Source organism: Sminthopsis crassicaudata, chromosome 4 (assembly GCF_048593235.1).
Source record: "Sminthopsis crassicaudata isolate SCR6 chromosome 4, ASM4859323v1, whole genome shotgun sequence".
Taxonomy (NCBI): Eukaryota; Metazoa; Chordata; class Mammalia; order Dasyuromorphia; family Dasyuridae; genus Sminthopsis; species Sminthopsis crassicaudata.
In genome coordinates, this window is record NC_133620.1 from 113,491,098 (window position 1) to 113,507,080 (window position 15,983).

At 37.2% G+C, this 15,983-nt stretch overlaps 1 protein-coding gene across 10 annotated transcripts in view; it reads right to left on the reverse strand.

The window, feature by feature from the left end:
- The window catches only part of ESRRG (estrogen related receptor gamma), a 657,723-nt gene that overhangs the window by 609,438 nt on the left and 32,302 nt on the right, over positions 1 to 15,983 (reverse strand). For 5 of the 10 annotated variants that reach the window (XM_074309163.1, XM_074309168.1, XM_074309170.1 and 2 more), the window contains one exon: positions 12,717 to 12,821. The exons of 1 other annotated variant lie outside the window; for it this stretch is intronic. The gene's annotated coding sequence lies outside the window, so the exon portion shown is untranslated. Of the gene's footprint in view, positions 1 to 3,338; positions 3,949 to 4,477; positions 4,711 to 12,716; positions 12,822 to 14,885; positions 15,131 to 15,983 lie in introns of those variants that run through there. 4 more of the 10 variants (XM_074309166.1, XM_074309173.1, XM_074309175.1 and 1 more) reach the window with 4 other exon arrangements.

A 15,983-nucleotide genomic window follows, 5' to 3' on the forward strand; every position in this document is an offset into this window, starting at 1 on the left:
CAACTGCTCCCCAGAGAAAAACGGAAGATCTACATTTAAATGGAGATATAGTATTTCCAAATGCACAGTACCTAGAAGGCAGATACTGTCAAGGTTTCTTAGTGAGAGATCTTGAATTGTATTAGGTACATTTCAGTGCTATGCCTTTCTATAGGAGTGGGGCTATTTCTACCTGATTCCCCCCCTCTGCTCACAGTTTGTAAGATTTGTCCTGATAGGTTAAAATTAAACCTTGCTCTCGGCTGACAAGAAGGCCCTCACACTAACAACAAGCAATTACTACCTTACATATAATTTCTGATGTGCACTGACAAAGACCACACTAGATTCCCTGGTCAGAGATGTTAAATAATTGAAAAGCATAATGACTTAATAGAGTAGTAAGCTTGGTTTACAATGCAGCCAATTTAGAACCATAAAAATACTGTGTAAAATTTTTATCTCGTGGTTGACCATTACATATCCTATCTATTATTCAAAAGTATTTCAATAGTGTTTTTCTTCATTAATGTGGCTTCTGGCATTTCCTTCAAAAATTCCTTTCCTCTTAGTTTTCTAAACATTTAAAAACAAGATCCTGAAAAATCCTGTATTTATGACTCACACGTCACTCATTGGGCTAATGAGGTTTTTGTATTTAGCTAAAACCAGTCTCATAGGTCATCTGCACAGAACACAAAACCTCCCGAGTTATGATTTGTTGTGAATCTAATAGAGTTAAACATCTAAGACACTGAGGGGGGAAAAGACCACTATAGCTATTCTTACTTACTATAGCTGTAAACACCAGAAGAGACTCATAAATAACTTCTTTCTTTTGACACACAAATCTAAAGATGAGTCTCTTAGAAAATGCCAAGAGGCTTCATGGAAAGTTTTGCCCTAAGTATGCATTTAAGGTACATAGAGTATCTTCAGAAGGGACAAGACAGACAGACTGAGGGGGGGGGGGAAGGATCAATTTTAAACCCAAGCCCATTAGTTGTAGAAGTGCCAAAATTCTGGTCACAACTGAAATGTCCCCATGAACAAGGTTAGCAAATACAATCCAAGATCTCTCCTCAGCACCACCTTCCCTAGGAGCTCTTCAGCTGGCTACTGAGTTTGTTAGAGCTTATCTTGCTTGCACTGCCATTCTCATGCTGATTCAAATTCAGAAATCAAAATGAAAAATGAAATATCTTGAAGATCACTTAATATTGAAATACTGTTGCAGTAATAAGTGGTGCTCAGTTGGAGATAGGGGCATGGTACTCTAGTGGTAGCCTTTTAATTTCTGAAAAATTGTATAGCATAAATTGAGTCCTGCACACATGGAAACTTAATTGATGGGTCTGCTCTATTTTGTTTAAGCAGCACCCATCAGAAGGCTATCTTCTCCCTTGTATATTTAAATTGTACAGTTCGTTTAAAGAAGGCCTGTCAGATTTCTGTATATAATATGCATAAAGAATTAGATGCAATACTGACATGTTAAAGACAAGGAACAGTCATTTCACTAAATAAATCATTTCACAATAAACCAGACCTGTGAATATTTCCACGGGCACTATAATACAATTCTCAAAAGCCATATTTCCAATATTATAGAATGTAATATAAAGATATTAATTTTAACTGAAATTAACAAAATTAAGCATCAGAGGCAAATGCATTTTTCCCAAAAATTCTGGGCAACCAAACTATCTTTTATCAAAAAAAATGATACTTTTTATATTTGAAGAAAAAGGAAAAACTCTTCAAAGCCTTCTCATTTCCATTATTCCTCTCCTCTAGCAACTATTTCCCCTTTTCCCTGGCTCTAATTTGAGAATTGTTCAAATTTCCCTCTTTCATAACTGTACAAACCCTTTCTTGGGTGGATGAACTCACTTAGATAATATCTAAGGGCAAAAAACAAAGCCATAAATGACCCTGAAACTCTTCCCCAACCTATTTCCTCTATTTTTTCATTGAGATTTCCCCCTCCTTTTTGTTTCCAGATTTTTCTGAATTTGGATGTCACACACAGACACACATACACACACACACACACCACTTCTCATTAGATCTTTGGATTCCTTGAGATTAAAAAAAGTCTTCTAAAAACAAGAGAAAATAACTTAATTGCCATTATGACACATGGAAATATCTTCAGTTCTGCTCTTAAAGCATTAAGCAGTGTTTTAAAGTAATAGACAGGTAATCCTTGGAACTAACTGTCTCTCATAGTACACCCTTAGAAAGTGAAATTTACCACCTTTTAAAAAGAGGGAAAAGGGAATGAACAAGGTGAGACTTTCGATATTGCCCTCTCTAAGTTGTGTTTGCAAAATCATTGGCTTTCTGTGTGTGTGTCTTATTGCACGGCCACTGATTCTACAACACAAACACAGCAAACGTGCTCCCCTAGCTAAGCAGACCCATGTGGCAAGTCACAACATAAGCGAAGCAAGCACAATAAATACATACATACATAATAATCCACACCACTCAGGCTAGCGGGGGTTTCACCAGGCCCATTTGACTCTTCCTGAATTGGTCATTAAGATTCTGTAAGGGGAGGGAGGAAGAAGAGGGGAGGGATGGCGGGAAGGGAAGCGGGGGGAGCTTTGCCCTCGGCGTCCCTGGGAACCTCCAAGGAGCCCCAGCAGGGCTGGTTAGACCCTCTCTGGCGTTCTGCTAGACTAGGGCAGGGGGTGGGGAAGTGGGGGGGAGGGATAAGGAGCTAGTTCCAGCGGCCGCCGACTGATCCGCTGAACTTCTGAAATTCCCCCACCCTGGGAAGGGGAGAGCTTGGGGGAAAGGATGAGAAGGAGACACTTAAGACAACAGCAGTAGCAATCATGGGAAAGCTGCATCCACATTCGGGGACAGCAGTTTTTAAGTCCACGACATCACTCTTTCCCCCTAAACATCCCTCCGCCTCCGCCACTGCCAAGAAGCCCAGGTCCCGTAGCCTTAACTCTGTCCCTTACTCCTTGCCACTTGAAAGTGTCTCTTTGGCCAAGGGGATGGGGAGGGGGTTAAAGAACACATCTAGATGGAATTAGGATTTCTCTTACTCCTCACACACATATATACACACAGGTTTGCAATCACGGCAAGTCTACTAGAGGTGGGTGGAAGGTCTGGTTGTGTTATGGGGGGATTGCTTTTTCTTTTTCTTTCTTTCTTTCTTTCTTTTTTTTTTTTTTAAGGGACTCTAAGCAAGTGAAATTGACGAGGTCTGAAGGTGGTAGGGGGGAGGGGGTGAAGAGCAAAAGAGATTCCAAACCGGGATTTCAAATAAAGAACGCCCCCCAGATGCAAAATGTCTTGTCTCCAGATGTTGATGAGAAGGGTTTGGACCAGTTTACCTTGGCAGGGTCAGAACTGCTGCAGGTTAATCGGGTGAGTCGTCAGGGGTTGGATTTTTTTTTTTTTTCTTTTTCTTTCTCTCTCTCTCTCTCTCTCTCTCTTTTTTTTTTTTTTTTCTTTTTTCTTTCTTTTTTTTTTTTTTTTAAAGAAGCCGAAGCCGGTTTCTTTGGCTATGAAAGTCTACACCCCACCCCCCAAAACCCCCATGCAGGAACCTTGCACATCTTACACACGCCTCCTTTAAGTGGGCTCCCGCGACCTCAGCCGGCGAGGGGGTGCTGGCCGGCCGGCGACCAGGGCGGGCAGCGGCGGCCGCTCTGCCCACACGGGCGCTCGGCCGGCCTGGCAGCTCGGGGCTGGGTCCCGAGCGGCGCCGCACTCACCGGTCGGGGCTGCGAGGGGCCGAGAGGCGCCGGCCGCTAGCCCAAGCTCTGAGGCGCCTCCCTTTTCTCTTGGTAGCGTCGGTCCGCACTCCCTGTGACCCGGGACGTCATGATGCCTGTCTGTTTTCTCAATGATAACTTGGCAGAAGAAGAGAGGAGCTGCCAGATTCTCCTCGGCTGCCTACGTGGTATGTGCACGTTTCTGTTTGCATGGATTTCTCTCTTTCTTTTGGAAAAATAAATAAATAAATAAATATAGACATACATTTCTCTCTTCTCTCCTCCCCCCCCCCCAAAAAAAAAAAAAAAATTCCAGCTCGGTCATGATTTGATTGCATTACCGCGTTTGCATAATTGTCGCCCTTGTGTGTTTGTGTGTGGATGTGGATGTGTGGGTGGATGTGCGTGTGATGTTTGGGGTTTTTTGTTTTTTGTTTTTTTCCCCCCTTTAAATCCTACTGCCGCCGCCGCCACTGCAAACAGAAAGCAAGCATGCGTTCATCTTTTGTCTTTCATTTTACCTTCAGGGTGACATTCAATGCCAATCGCTCTCTTTGACTATAGCCAGCCCCATGGGGGCAAATAAAAAGAACGAGTAGGAGGGGCGCAGGGGAGAGGGGGGAAATCCCCCCCACTTCAGCCCGGATGCTACCCCAGATCCCGTTTGTTAGGGAGCTCAGACCCACCCCAACAACTTTTCCCCCCCCAGATCCCCCGCCTCCCCCTCAAAAAAATCCATTTTTTCTTCTACCCACCGGGCCCAAGAAGAGAAACAGCACCCAAAACGGCCGAGTCGCATCCACACGGAGTCTCCCCTAATGTTCTTGGCTTGCACTTGCTGACTTGTCTCTGTGGCAGACCCCAGTGTGTAGGCCTCTCACAATTGAGGCTATTTTTGTCTCAGAAATGTTCTTTAAAACCTTTTTAGAAAATGGGGAAAGGAGGGGGAGATGGAGAATATTGAGGGGGAAGAGAAAAAAAAAAAGCTCAACCCTGTATGGAGGGGATCCACTGGAACATTATGAAATTTAGGGAGCTGCTGGTATGTAGCCCAGTAGGGAAGATAACTAGTCATTTAGATTATTTCATACCAGAAAAATATCTATGCAAGCAAAAAAAAAAAAAGACTCAGCGTGCTTACCCTTGACCATACATGGACAATTGTGATATTTATTATATATTATCATAATTATTATAATCAGAATTTTGTATCTAATATGATGTCAAAACCTTGAATATAAACCAAATGTTTGCTCTTGGGAACATGGAGAAAGTGATGGTATGGCCACGATTTTATTATCCTTAGGAGTTTTAGTTAGGGCCAAGGATTGAAGAATCAGAGATTTAACATTAGAAGGCACTTTAGAAAATCATTCAGCCCAACCCCCTCATTTTACAGATGTGAAAACTTAGGCCTTCAGGGGGTGACTTAACTTGTTCAAGGTCACCACCCACCTACAAAAAAAATGATAGGATTTGAATCCAGTTCTTTTAACTTCAGATTCCTACTCTTTTCCACATTGAGCAGCTATTGAGAAGTTATATGGCACACCTACACTCTGTACATTAATGCTAAATAAAACCATACTGTGTTAGCAAATATAAATATTTGGTGTTTTGCATTGTTTATAAAATTCTTACCTGTACTAGGTAACTTGTCTGTTAGGAAGTAGAATTGGTTTAAGGATTTCTTTTCTATAGAATAATATTCCAAACTGTGAAGATCCTCCAAGAACTAACTACTCCCCACAGAATTCTCAAAAATAAACCATGCAGGAGAGCAGAGTATCTGAAAGGCAAAGCTGACTGGGGTAGAAACTTCTAAAATGTTTCCAAGCTAATATACAGCTATTGTAGGTTAAAAGATAATTTGTCAATTTGAGAGTTTAGTTAAGTTTAATGGAAATAACAAAAGTAACTTGCTTGGTCTTCCCTCAATAAAGTCACACAGCCCAGGAATCACTAGTAAACACTAGTTTACTAAATCACTAGTAAACAGGGATTATTTGGCAATTATACAGGTACCAGAGTATTCTGTTGGAAAATCATTATGTCTCTAAAAGTACCTAGAGAGAAGAAATGTTTGTTGACTGTGGCCTACTAGCTAGATAAACTGACTTAAAGGTTGTACCTTTTAGTCTTATTTATTTATTTATTTATTTTAATGTTTCAACTTTGGTCCTCTGTTTTTGTGCAGGATGAATTGTTCAGATTTATAGAATGTTCCGATTTCCCCAGCATGTTAGAGGAAGCTTCTTAAAAAGGGAAAGAATCTTTTATCCAAATGTGATAGCCAGCTTTTCAGCTTAAAAAAACAGTACTATTCAGGTGAAATATTCACAAACTAGTTTGGGAACATTTAGAAAGGAAATAGTGATCACTATAGGTCATCATGGGTTCGTTAAGAACAAGTCATGCTGGACCAACCTCATTTCCTTTGTCATCAGGGTTACTAGACTAAGCAAACAGCTTGGAATGTCCCTGGATTTTTAGCAAGTGCCTTGGGATCATTTTAAGGACAAGATGGAGAAATGTGATCTAGATTTTAATGTAACTGGGTGGATTTGGAACTGGATGAACTGGACCCAAAGAGTGCTGGTGATCAAACTGGAGAGAGATTACCAATGACATGCTGTCCTGGGCTCTATTTTTCAACTTTTTTTTTTTTTTTTTTAAATCAGTGACTTGAATAAAGACACAAATAATACTTGCTAAATTGTTTAATACACAGAGCTGGTGGGAGCTAATTGACAACTGGTGGAGGCTGGGATCTAAAATTATTTTCAAGGGCTATAAACAATGAATTCATCTAATAGGAAAAGTCAATAGTAATCAATGGAAATTTCTGTCCTATGATTCAAAAAGTCAATTATGTAAGTGTAAGCTAGATGACCCGATAGAGAAGTAGGCATGATGCCAGGAAGACTCATCTTCTTAAATTCAAATATGGCTGGCCTCAGATGCTCACTGCTTGTGTGACCCTGGGTAAGTCACTTAACCCCTGTTTACCTCACTTTCCTCATCTGTAAAATGAGCTAGAGAAAGAAATAGCAAGCCACTTCAGTACTTTTGCCAAGAAAATCCCAAATAGAGTCATATAGAGTTGAACACAACTGAAAAATAACAGTTTAGGTAGAAAAAGATAATGTGAAAAATATCTGATTAAACTAAAAAAAAAATCGACACAATATCAAAAACAAACAAACAAAGCATAGGACCTTAGATTACTTTAATAGAAATGCTATTCAGAACAAATGAAGTTATAGTCTCACCATAATCTTGCCCTGAACAGAGCAACCATGTTTTAGAATATTTTGTTCATTTCTGGCTTTTATGATACATCAGAGTTTATCATAAGGAAGGAACCAGTATGATAAGAAGACTGGAGACCAGGAAGATAAGTGGAAGGAACTGGGGATGTTTGAACTGGGAAAAGACTTAGGTGGCAGAGGGACATGAATGCTATCTATTATGTCACTTGGAGAGGAATTTGACTAATTTTGTGTGACTAAAAACCTTGGACCATCAGTTTAATATATCAGGATATCAGTTTAATATAAGGAGCAAGATGTAGTGCATACCCACCAGAATCAGAAAGAGTTGAATTCAAATCCTGCCCATGACACATATTAACTGTATGTCTCTATTCAAGTCACATAACTACTCAGTACCTCAGAAAACTCTTTAAGACTATAAAATGCAGAGCAAGTAGATTGGTAGAGAAAGTTTCTCACCTAGAACTCTTTATGTATCCTTATGCATGTTTAATCAAAAACTAAAATAAAAAAGATAAAATTACAATTGTCCAAAGTAAAATAGGTTGCCTATAGAATAATAGTGAGTTCTTCTTCACTGGTGATATTCAAACAGAGATTGGGTGATCACTTGTAGGGAATATTATGGAAGAAATTTATGTTTCAGCTAAAGAATGTCCTGGATGACCCTGAAAATCTCATCTAGTTCTGAGATAACTGTGAGCTACTCCTAGTTCTCTATTTGTTCTACCTACTAATATTATAGCTTAAAGAAATTCTGAAAAAATATATATTGTATAGTCCTAAATTTGTGCCAGTTTTTTACCTGATTGAAAATCCTAATTAATTTCCCCCAATACTATTTGTCTTAAATCTAAACCCATAGCAACTGCATTCAGGCAGTTGCAGACTGGTATGGGGAAAGAATATCTAAAAGGTTGTCACAGAGATGCAATCCTTATTTTCTTACATAAGTTGTTTTTTTCTTTTTTTAATAGCATTCTAGTCTTGCCTTTTTTCTTCTGTCTATCCCATATTCGAATTTTTGAGCTCCCAGTAAAAACATGTCACTCTTAGGCATAATAAGTGGCTCTTTATCAACAAGTGAAGGTCTATGCCTGTATTTGTTTTGTTTATCTTCAGCTTGTTGGAGGCTTCTAGAAAGGGTTTTTAGAAATAAAAATAAAAGACATGAAATTTCAATTATTGTTCAGATTAGATAAAAAAAAAAGGGAAAATTAACCCATTAAAATTTAAAAGGACACAATATCTTTTGTTATTCCCACATTTATGTTGATAAATAAATGATAGAAGAGAATAGAACAGCAAGAATCTACAAATTATTGTACCATTCATTTTAGTTCTATAAACCTTTATTAAGTATCTACTGTGTGCACAGGAACCCTTGGGCCTTTACTTGTTGATAAAGAGCCACTGTGTGATTCTCCAATCCATTGCTCATTCTATCTTGGTTAAGTATTATGATTACTGCTTCCAACAAAGGTTAATAGTCATCTAGATCAGTTCTGAATGGCATATTTTGGTTTGTTTGGGAAGACGCAATTACAAAGTATGGGACAGCCAGGTGGCAAGACACCTAGCAGGCAAGGACCATAGTCTGATCTAAGAAATAGGAAGCAGTGATGTGGAGGAAGAATGGAAGAACGGGGAAAAAAGGGAGGCCAGTTGATCAATACTCTAGAAGAAAGATCACTGAACTAGGGTATTGGCCACATGAGTGGAAAAAATGGAATGCCTGTGAGAAATGAGGAATCTCCTCAGTTTGATAGCTGATTAGATGCATAAGGTAAGGGGAAAGTTGAATATGACTTGGAAGTTTCAGTAGCTGAAAAAGCAATTGCATTTTTTGTTTTAATTAAAATATATACTTGCTTGAAGTTTTCCTATTTTATAAACTGGTTTGATTCTCTTGGGTACTTCCCTTCCTTGGGTCTCAGATCTAATTTCACTTATCTAAACAACTAGGTAGTATAATGGATATAGCACCAAATCTGATATCAGAAAGGCCTGAGTTCAAATCCAGCCTCAGGCATTTCCTACCTATGTGACTCTAGATAAGTCCACTGAATTGACCACTATATGCCTGAGTTTCTTCATTTTTAAAATGAGGATAATGTTAACACTTATTCTCAAGGGTAGCTCTGAGGATCAAAATGATGTAATATTTTCTTAATATGGTACACAGCACATAAGAGGTCTCTAATAAATGCTTTTTCCCTTTCCCCTTGTAAATTGATGCCTTCACCCAGCTTTTCTCAAAGCTGTGGTGCATGTGAGAAGGGTGCACCTTGAATTGAGCAAAATCATTGGGAGAATGGCTCTTCTGGATTTTTTAGATAATGATCTAGGCTGGAGCTACTCCATCTAGTTGAAGAAACACTAACTTGTATAGGTAGTTCTATAGATCTGTAGATAAGAACTAGATACAATATGACCTTGAGCTGCGATAGGCATAAGCATAATACAGGAAAAGAATGCTATCTTTATAATGAAAGGATCAGGGTTCTGATTCTACCTTTAAAAATCTGGGCAAGTAATTAACCTTCATTTAGTAGTTTCAGTTTCCTCATATGAAAAATGACTACATTAGATGGCCTTCCAGTTCGATATCACTTTACGTGATATGTTACTTTATCTCTGTGTCCATTTCTTCATCTACAAAACTGGGAAAATGACAGTTCTCCTATTTTAAGTGGCTATGTGTATGTGTGAAGATAAAATAAAATTCTAGTAGTTAAAAGTACCATAAAAACACAAATATAATTGTTGTTACTCTTACTGTAGGATGTGCCTTGCTTTATTTTATTGTCATGTTTCTAAAACAAACTGTGTGTAAGAGTAATTTTTACAAATAAAATTATATTCTCAAGGGACTTTGTATTTAAAGGAATTCTACTGTAAATCAAATTGTAAAGTAAAGACTCAACTTTCTGATTAATTTTTTTTCCCATTAAGCCTAATGTACTTATATCAAGATTACTTAAAGCAAAGTACCTTCTGTGTTAAAAAAACAGACAGAGCCAATGACAGAGGGCCTTCTGGATAACACCAATTCAACAAAGATTTACTGCTTGATAAATTGGACATTTATCATGATGTCTAAGAGAAAGGCAAAGTGCTAGTCTTTGAGTTAGAATGACCTGCATTCAAATCTCACCTTTGAAACTTATTGTATGACCATAGGAAAGTTGTTTTTTTTTTGTTGTTGTTTGTTTGTTTGTTTGTTTGTTTTTTTGTAAGCTTCAGGCATCTAAGATTACCTACGAAATTTAGATAGTTTGTAATCTGAAATACTGTGGGAATCCACCAGACTGGTTGATCTGATAGCCAAGTTACTGTGGCTAATACATGGGGTTTTCAATTTTGCAAGGGGAAAATAGTTATAAGCCAAGTTGAAAAATAACACTTGGATCATGGAGGAACAAATAAGAAAAATCAAGAAGAAAAATGGATTGGGAGGGCAGGAGGCAGTGGTTACTTTCTACTGTTCAGCTGCTATTCATCCACAAAAATCATCCTACACCAAGACCTGAAAGAAGAAACTTGACTGAGGCTAAGAGAAAGTAAGTTTGGGCAAGAAATATTTTTAATAAACTAGATTATATAAGACCCAGGGTAAGAAATTCTCTTCCAGTTATTGATGAGTTGTCTACATCATCATTATTATTATAACACTTAAGAGTGGACAATGAAAGAAGTGTTAATAATCTTATAATGGTACAAATATTACATTATTCTTGCTTTATTGATTTTTAAAAATTTAATGATAAGATCAAAGAATCATGGATTTAGAGGTAGAGGGACCAGAAAGTTCATCAAGTCATACATTCTAGTTTTATGGATGAGTAACAAGCTCTGAGATATTAAAGGACTTTTTTGCCCCTGCTTACACAAGTTAAAAGTGAAAGAGAGGGGATTTGAACTTCCATCCTTTGATTCTCCAATCCATTGCTCATTCTATCTTGGTTAAGTGTTATGATTATTGCTTCCAACAAAGGTTAATAGTCATCTAGATCAGTTCTGGATGGCATATTTTGGTTTGTTTGGGAAGAAGCTATTACAAAGTATGGGACAGTTAGGTGGATCAGTGGATAAAGTGCAGGATCTGGAGTCAGAAAGACTCATCTTCTAGAGTTCAAATCTGATCTCAGACACTTACTGTCACTCTGGGTAAGTCATAATCCTGCTTGTCTCTTCCTCATCTATACAAACAATGAGCAAAAATAATCAGACTACTCCAGTGTCTTTGATAAGGAAACTTCAAATAAGAACAATAAGAGTAAGGACATGACTGGACAATGACAACTCCAAATACAAAGTCCTAACATATGTAAAAAAATAGAAAGGGACAAGGATATATGTCTCATGACAAGAAGGCATCTGCATTTGGATTGCCCTCTGAATCATTTAAGATCAAAAAGTAGAAAGCTGATGGTTGTTTGGTTTAATCTTTCCTTGGTGGGCAGAGGTCTGAATCACTAAAATGAATTATGGCAGTAATTACTCCTCTTGGGAGTCTAAGAACAAAATGATCATTGACACCAGTTTTTTGCCTTCACAGTTAGGACATGTTGCCAAAATTGGATTAGGTAAAATAATGAGTCTCTTTCCCAACAACATCCATTTGGAAGGCTTTTGAACAATTATCATTCTTCAACACAAAAATTCATTTTGATCAACTTTGTAGCCTTCCGAAATTAAATGTAGCAATGCATTTATAATATTTGGTGTATGTAAGCAAGATGTAGCATAGAAGTGTAAATTGAGAAGAATCTGTTCTTTAACTAGGCTATTGTATTTTTATATCAATGGCAACACTAATAATGTATCTGGCAAGCCCTGAATATGGTGGACATTACTGATTTTCTCATGCCAGGAAACCAAATAGGCCTATTAAAAGCTAGATTATTATTAAACTCTCTCCTAAATTCAAGTTTGAGAAGACTCTCTAAAGTTATGAAGCACTTTGTATAGGACAGCATTGCTGTAGGCAACTACTGTGACTGAGGGAGGTACCAGACATTAATCAAAAGACAATAAAAATATTTAGTTTACAATAATCAATGGAGATGTTTCAGGAATATTAGCATCATTAAATGTTAGAACAACAAAGTTTTTTTAGAGATTAGTCTAACTTCCTCATTTTGCACTTGGGGAAACTGAGACTTGTCTTTATATTACAAGTATAAATAGTAGCAAAACTGGAACTAAAATTCAGTTCTCCTAACTTCCTACCTTGTCCTTGTTTCTTTTTCCATTACACTATAGGAAATGCAATTTATTGTGCAGAAATTGACTAACCTTTCTATACAGCTTTCATAATAATAGCTAGTATTTATGTAGTGCTTTCAAGTTTCTGCTATACACTTTACACATGTTATATCTTTTGAGCCTCACAATATAAGTAATATTATCATTTATCCTTTTATAGATGGAAACAACCATGTGTCCCAGTACCAGGTCTGGAGTTGGGAAGACTCATCTTTCTGAGCTCACATCTGGCCTCAGATACTTACTAGCTGCTTGACTCTGGGCAAATTACATAATCCTATTTGCCTCAATTTCTTCATCTGTAAAAATGCACTGGAGAAGAAAATGGTAAGCCACTCTAGCTGGGATCTTTGCAAAGAAAATCCCAAATAGAGTCAAGAAGAATCAGAAATGACTAAAATGATTCAACGACTCAACAAAACAGCCTGAGAAAGGTTAAGTGACTTACCCATTCACAGATGGTAACAATCTGAGGGAGAATTTGAATTCAGGTCCTCATGACTCCAATCACTTCTTCCCCTACTTGCCTCACCATGTGTTCTTCAGAATAACCCTGCAAAGTCAGTCACACAAGTATTGTTCTCAGTTGACATGAAAAAACAAACAAACAAACAAACAAAAGCTGAGCCTTATGTTAACTTAGGCTAGTCTGACTTTGGATAAATGAAATGAATATACATTCTACAAACCAGTCTCAAATCGAGACCTTTAGTAACTTAAAATTCAGTGCTCAGATTTAGACACAACCAAACTAGACAGAGTGCTCAATTTTAACAAAGTATTTATTATATGAAACATTACCAGAACATCACAAGAAAACAAGCTTATATATGGAATTTCAAAATACCAACTCTCAGGGAACAGGTTAATATAAAATGAACTGACCTCAATAGTTCATCTCCCAGGCCTCATGCCTTTGCAAAACTCATATACCATCTTCTATAATATGTAGATATTTTCTGAACCATTATTCCTTTCCCACACTGCTAGTGCCCTCCTTCCCCAAGGTCTCTATATTTAAGCACCTCTCACTGACATTGATCATCATCAAGGGTAGCATTTTCAGACAAGAAAGATAATTTCAGCATACTATCTTTATAAATATAGGGAATTAAACTATTGCAGTTGAGAAGAATTTCAATAAGAGAGGAATGAAAAAGTGTTTTGAAGTTAACTTTAAACCAACCAACAATTCTGCTGAACATAGCATTCCAGTTAATGAAATTTTTATAGAAAACTTAATAGTTTGGCACACTTGATCTCAAAGAAGAAAGAATGGTCAATATGTTATTTGCAGAAGTGAGATATTAGGAGTATGATATTGTAGGATTTGGTTGATGTTTTGGTTAAAACCAAGCTGTTTTTTCCCTCTTTTTTATTATAAAGACTATCTGGCTAGGTAAAGGAGAGTTATACTGAGAAATTAAGATGTTCTGAAAAGAAAAAAAATAGCAATAAAGAAAGAAAACATGAGTTTGGAAACAAATGACACAATATTGGGCAAAATATAAACCACAATCAAGTGAAAAATGAAATAATATAAATAAAATTATATTTCATTTTAGCTATTCTTAAAAGCTTTTTTTATGCCCATACTATAAATTTCTTACTCAAAATCTAGGTTCTTTTGTTCTCACTCCTCCTGAAAACTTCTAGAGTCTCTCTTTTAGGTTATTCCTATTCTGAGTTTTGGAGAGTACAATGCCAAACCTGTCTGGGCTTAATGGAAATGAAGTTCTTTCCAGACTATTTCCCAGTCTTGTAACTTTCTAAAACTAAAGATTAATTGAAGTTATCTAAAATAAAGCAATTTCTCCAGTTACTTTTCACTCTTGAAACACACAAAATCTTTGTTTGGGCAGTAATCAAAGAAGTGACAGTGTGAACTCCAAAAAACCCTGAAAATGAGTGTTTGCCTGCTCCAGTTTCTCATCCTGCTCCATATAGAGTGTTTTTCATGCATAAGAATAAGGCTGGTGAATGAGAAAGTCAAGGTTAGGCTTTGGTATAGGTAGTTGGGACCACCATGTGGTCCCATTAGGGCTGGGTCTAGAGTCAGGAAGACCCGAGTTCCAATATGAACTCAAACATTTGCTAGCTTTGTGACTCTGTGCAGTCTCTTAAGTACTGTTTACCTCAGTTTCCTTATCTGCAAAATGGGGATAATAAAAACATCTGCCTCCCAAGGTTGTTATAAGGATAAAATGAGATAATATCTGTAAAGTTGTTACCACAGCTCTTGCCATAAGGGAAGAAGCACTATATAGATATTAGCTATGTTTATTATTATTAGCCATCTGTGCAGTATGATTTCATGATACAAAAAAGACCTTGTTGGTCTCCTGTAAATATCTTCCCTGCCTTTTTTTTTTTTTTTTTTTTTTATTTTTTACTAAATCTGGAAATTGTTGGTATGAGGCATGAAATCTACCTTTAATTCTTTGATAAAGTTGAAAGTATAAATTCCTGCAGAGAGAAGGGAGACAATGCTTAAATTGATACTAACTCATAAGTGATTGATGAGGGGAAAATGGAATATTAAAGCTGGAATCTTGGAGAGGTCTAAGAAAACACCATCTTGTTACAGGTAAAGGATTTAAGGTCAAAGATCACATACCTTATTAGTGATAGCCTGGGACTTGAACTCTGCTGTTCTTACTCCATATTCTACCACTGTGTCTTTCTCACCAAACAATATTGCCTCTTCTCTACCAAAAGATTTTTGAGGTTGCTAAGATGTTGTTGTGGACAGAGCATAAAACTTAAGAATCAGTATAGACTCCTGAGTACAAATTCTGGTACAAACACTTAATAGCTGGGTGTCTCTGGGAAACTGATTTTGCTTCTTTTCATTTCAGTTTCTTCGTCTGTAAAGAAGAGATAATAATAGCATCTACCTTACGGGATTGTTATGACCATCACAATGAGATAATATTTGTAAAGTGCTTAGCACAGTGTCTGACATACAACAGGTAGTATATAATTGCATTCCCCCTTCCTTCTTCCTTTTAATTCCTTGTGATTATGGAGGTAAAGCAAAAACAGGAGATGTTTCTTCTGAAATATGTAAAAGCTGTTCACAAAAACATATGGATGGCCAGTCATTTCTACAAGGCCAGTAATTCCCCAATGTTTTCTGCCAGAAACTATTTTACCATCTGTTAAAACCAAATTAATCTGAGATACAAAAATAGTAGTACCCTGTTATAGTTCTTTTGGTCAACAAGCATTTATTCAGTACCTACTATGTGGCAAGCACTGGGCTAAGCACTGAAAATACAAAGATAGTCAAAAAGACAATACTAGCTCTAAAAAAACTCACAGTCAAATAAAGGATATCAACATGCAATCAGATAATAATGTATAAATAAGACATATTGGATATAATCAGATATATTAGAGATAATCAAAAAAAGGCAATCATTAGCATTAAGGGGAAGAAGGAAAGGCTTCTTCTTTCTTTTCCTTTTTTTGACGTAATTGGGGTTAAATGATTTGGTCAGGGTCACACAGCTAGGAAGTGTTAAGTATCTAAGGCTGAATTTGAACTCAGGTTCTCCTGACTCCAGGGCTGGTGCTCTATCTGCTGCAACATCTAAGAAAGACTTCTTACAAAAGGTGAGATTTTATCTGAGGAGGAATTGCAGGTATGGAGGAACAAGAAAATACCCCAGGTCGGGAGATGTAATTCAAGAAAGCTGGAAGGAAGTTCAAA